Genomic DNA, 5,456 nt, shown 5'->3' on the forward strand with positions numbered 1-5,456 from the left:
ACATAAATTGTTAAAATTGTCCTTGAGGAGAACGACCTTGAATGAGTATCTATAGTGGCGGAGCCAAAAATTCAAGCCAAGAGGGGCCTTTAAACTACTGAAGGAAATTAGAAACTTTTTTAGTAATATCATGGAAAATTTGAATCAAACAAGAGTGATAGACCTTTAAAATTTGTATGAAAAAAAAATTAGTATTGAGAGATGTCATAGTAAATAGAACCTGTGTTGACATTTAACGCAACATTGATAATAACGTTATAACTAGCTCAAGCTATTATTACGATATTTTTCTTTTAATATTATTGAATCTTCCTCTTGAATATATATATATATATATATATATATATACCTTGTTTTATATGAACTAAAAAAAATTAATTGGTTTAAAAGAATTCATAATGTTGGCAGAAGGGTAGTTATATATGGTAATTGGTAAAAAAAAAAAACCAAAAAGTGGCTTTCCGTCAGCAGGTCGACCCCAGGACCTAATGAAACCTTTAAAACCTGATATATCAACACACCACATGCACATTATTGTAAAAATCACTACACAATCGATATAAAGTTAATTCCAGGATGGGCCCTGGACTACCCTAGTCTCCCTGTGGCTCCGCCACTGAGTATCTATACTACAAAATTGTATTCTTGCAAGTATTTCATGTGATTTTGATCTTATTTACATAGACAACAAAATCCTATCAGGTATTTCCTTTGTGATTATATTGATTTCAATTTCTCCCAATTTTCCCCTCCCCAATGTAAAAAAAAGTAGAAATTTCTCCCAATTTCTCCCAATCCCTGTTTACGATGATGCAGCCTGCTCAGCATTTAAACCTCAACAAAGAACTCCTCATCGCCCTGTTGCCTTCCATGGTAAGTCTTTTAATTGCTACAATCGTTCCATCACTGAAGACACCCTTGAACACCTTGCCAAAACCACCCTCTCCAAGTATGCTTACAAAGTTTATGGGCAGGAAACTTACCTCGGAGGTGATCCAAGGCGAAGATCTCGAACTCTTCTAGACGAACTTCAAGGGTAGGAGCAGAGCAGTAGAGAGGGAGGATGAGCATGAAGAGAACAACCCTAATTTTTATTTTATGATTGTTCGTAACTAATTCCTTTTGCTAGGGCGAGGCCACAAGTCTTAGCAAGAATATATAGTTTCTTTTCAATTTACTTATGATATTATGCATGCATGTTTTCAATTATTAATCACTGTTTTAAGATATCTAAGTGTTTTAGTGATTCACGACTATTAGGATATTTAGGAAAGTAATTTGATGCAATTTTGGTCGGAGGGTTCCTTGAAATTGGCGTTGACTTCTTGTGGTTAATAATTGTAATTTCACTTAGGATGAACATCATGTCTTAAGGGTTGCATCGTTTTTCTAAGGGTTTTCATAAAACTTAATGAGTCTGTTCATATTTGATGCGAAAGTCTGGACATGTTGCATGTTAGATATACGTTTTATGTTGGAGGTTCCAAGTAGGACATATATTAGGAAAACCTAACATTCAAAGTATGCATAGGTATTTTATAAGTAATTGGGATAACTACGTAGGATTGTTAAGGTGATGGCGGAACCCTAGTGTCTCTTTAAATTGATTTTCTTTAAATTGTTTTCTAGTTAATTTATTTAATTATTTTTATTTTAAATTCTTTTTTAATATTTTAAATGTCAAAATTAACATTTTCTAAACTTTGTTTTAAAATAATTAATTAAAAGTTGGTTTTAAATAAATAAAAATTATACATTCAATTCATGTGGAACACGACCTTACTTGAGTCATTTATACTATAACTACCTTGTTCTCTTACAAGTATTTTTAATGTGTTTTTATCCCTATTTGTGTAGGTGGTAAAAATCCTATCATGTTCCATCAAAGACTTTTTCTCCCATTAATGGCCAACACGTGGCTTGAAGTTGACATATGGATAGACTTGTCCTTAAAGCCATGTGCCAGAAAGTTTTCAGGACTACCAATTGCTTGGGCGGTCGGAAAGTACTTTAGGTTGCATTCATCTCTTCCTGTCGATAGACTATACAGGACTAGGACCGGTCCTTTGTTAGTGGTCGTCTTTTGTCATTGCAGTAGTGCTATGTCTGCTAAATGTTGGGCTGGCTTGTTAGGCTCAATGTCTTGATCCTCTCATCTAGTAGTGGGCTTTGCCCATCTATTTAAGTGCAAAATAACTATGTATTGTTTCAATAAGTCTAAAAAGACCCTGTGTTAGCAATATTTTCTAATAATTGCATATAAAAGTTTCTATCTTCATATTGTTAGAGCAATTTCAAAAAATATGAAAATAATAAGACAAAATGATTGAATAATTAATTTGATTAATTGGATAACGATTGAAATTTAGTGAAATAGTTTAAATTAAATGATGTTTAGACGTCTTAAATGGCTCCCAAAATAACTTTGAATTAGTCAACTCATAGGGCAAGAACCTATCGGGTTTACATTAAGTTACAAGATGTCTTAAAGTTAAAAAGTGGTCCAAATGACCTATTAACCTATTCTGTTCCAAACATTTTGAGGGAGAGGGCTTCTGTCTTGACATAAACATCCATATGGTCACTTATCCACTAATCGCTCTACAAGTGATGCATGCTTTTGAGAAATGAAAGAAACTAGAATTAAGAGAAGAAAAAAAAAATAGCCTTTTTTTAGACAGAAGTTCAGGCTCCATCAGCCTTGAAATTGAGAGTGAAATTCCATCTCGTTCTCCTCTTTCTATTAGACAAAGAGTGCACCAACGTCCACTCCTTCTCTAGGTCCTTTATTCATCTGGAATGCTATAAGGTGTGGAGACTTTAGAGGTGTTTGGATTAAAACTTAATTTTTGGCCCAAAGATGGAGTCGGCCCAAAAGGAGGCCTGGAGGAATGGAAGATCAAGGCCCGGCCGAAACCTGGGAAAGCAAGAAAGGGCCTTTTCTGACTTGATACAATTCATAAGGGCCACTTGCCTACCTACCCAAGGACCAAGTGGTGTAGACTGATCAGACTGCACAGCCCATAAAGTACTTTATGGTGACATTACATGTAATAAAGCTGATGAGTCATCACCCTCAGACCGCATTTGGGCAAAGCTGTCGCTACAGGAGCCAAACCGAGTCGTCTATAAAAGGAGGAAGAGAAGACAGGAATAAAGACACTCAATCAAACAAACAAAAGCACAAACTCTGCTCAAAAAGCCAGATTTGCCTTTCAAAACGAAGCTGTAGTCAGCCCAAGCCTTCATCCCCCGCGGGATAATCTTTTCTCCCAACCTCTGTAATAGCTCTGCTACCTTGTTCGAACTTGTTGTAGTATCGATTCACCTTTTGTATTCTCCTTTCCCCTCTCCCCCTCTAAGCTTTCAGACCTTTGACAGAACTACAAAGATAGGGACCTGCAAGACGATCAGCCTTAATTGATAAGGTTTAATCTTGCCCGACCTGCTTTGCTCTGTCTTTGTCTTCTCTTTCTTTAAAGTCTAGCAATATGTTGTATATTTCCAGTTATATGCAAGTTGTTTCTAGCAAAATCACGATGACAAAGCTTTCTCAGTACTTGGATCCGATTTGAATATATCTTCAGTGTTTAAATTAGATTCAAGTCCTAAGCCCTCAGACATGTAAATCTGATTAGTTTAAAAGTCCTTGGCCTCAAGGCATAAAAAAGAACTTTATGTGGACTTAACCCATCCACGACAATCCTTGATAAACGAGAAGTCCGAAGTTACTTGGGGCGCAAGTAATCGACCTACCTCTTGGTTTTATTTCTATTATATCATGATTATCATAGAACGCTTAAGTATGAAATGGATTCTGATAGGAAGCCTCAAGGCCTACACCTAAGGCCCCACAAAGGCACTTATTTGGATTCATTCTATTCTGCGGTCTAGATGGTTTGAGTATAAGAACGGACTCTAATGGGAAGCCTCAAGGCCTACACCTAAGGCCCCACAAAGGCACCTATTTGGGTTCGCTCTACCTCTCAGACTCGGATAATCAGAAATATAATAGTTATAAGACTCCGACAACCATAAAGACCAAATATAATATGCTCAAGTACTGGTTTAGTTTGATAGGAAGCCTCAAGGCCTACACCTAAGGCCCCACAAAGACACCTGTTATATCTAACACGGTTTCTCGGGCATATGCATATTCACAACTAAAACTTAACATCCATTCGACATCTGCCATGCTGAAGATGGCAGTGGCACGCCTGAGCACTAAAATGTTAACCTTGATTGTGAGCCTCAAGGCCTACACCTAAGGCCCCACAAAGGCACCTCTCAAAGTTAACGTTGTCCTTCTCTTTCAGCCTTGCCCGAAGAGTATTGCCCGACGAGTCTTGCCCGACGAGACTTGCCCGACAAAGCCCGACAGGAAAGTAGAAGCCCGACAGTAGCCCTCAACCGGCGCCAATCTCCCAGGGGAGCTGTGTGCTCGTCGGCCAGGAAGTCATACCCGACGGAAATTCCTGCCACGAACAAGAGGGTTTCTACTTTGGAACCTAAAGGAGAATCTAGACAAGGTAGATCAACTCTCAAGCTTTCAAGTGGAGATAAATTAGAGGAATACCTACACATGTTTGATTCTTGACAAATGTGAATTTCAACCAAATTACTTTGGCTAACCCATTATGAGGCTTAGTCTATTCTCAAACCTCTTATGTAGATTCGTATGTATTAAAATAAAGATGTTATATATAGCTATACTTACTAAAATCATGAAATCTATTCTCAAACCTCTTATGTAGATTTTATTTTTTATCTTGTGCATGTAGTCTAAATAAATAAGAATAAAATAATTTTTAATAATCCAACACTTAAATTGACGGAAAAGGTTACATTCCAAGTTTAGAAAATTAGGTGTGATTTAGTATTTGTGCTAAAACGAGTTTCTAAAAAAGGTGTTCAGTTACTAATTCTTTTTTATTTCAACAATTCTTCACTTATAAATAAATTTCATAATCATAGTACTTTGTCATTATCATAGAAAAGTAAAAACATTTTTTACCTTTTCATTGCAAAAATTACTCAACAATGAAGTAATATTTTGGCACATAACAATTAGTTTGTAATAGTTCCAATTTAAATAATCTATCGGCCATACTGTTATTTTAAACTTACTACATAAATACCAAAATTTGAAACTCTCGTATTTACTATCTCATAGCAGTTCAATATGTTGCTTATTTAGCTTTAAAGGCAAATACGTTTTTTATGTTTAGAATGACTTGTACTTTCACCTTATACCTTATAAGTATTGAGCCACATGCCTTAAACTTCAACTCCATCAAATACATCATTCTCTAAGAAAATTAAAAGTTACTCATTCTTCAAAGCATGGCCGGAATAAACATCTTTACAATTGTGGTAGTTTTGTTTTTGGTAAGTAACACCTTTCTGATGTTGGAGGCAATAGATGAGAAGGCATTAGCTGAGTGCAAAAAACATTT

The 5,456-nt window shown here is 36.0% G+C and overlaps 1 long non-coding RNA gene across 1 annotated transcript; it reads left to right on the plus strand.

Annotated features, from left to right (window-relative positions):
• Positions 1-555: 555 nt before the first annotated feature.
• On the plus strand, positions 556-1,209 carry LOC139190125 (uncharacterized). Its single transcript, XR_011574116.1, has 2 exons — positions 556-873; positions 975-1,209. It is a non-coding gene; the product is annotated as an uncharacterized lncRNA (long non-coding RNA).
• Positions 1,210-5,456: the final 4,247 nt, after the last annotated feature.

This window comes from Malus domestica, chromosome 12 (genome assembly GCF_042453785.1).
Source record: "Malus domestica chromosome 12, GDT2T_hap1".
NCBI classification, from domain to species: Eukaryota; Viridiplantae; Streptophyta; class Magnoliopsida; order Rosales; family Rosaceae; genus Malus; species Malus domestica.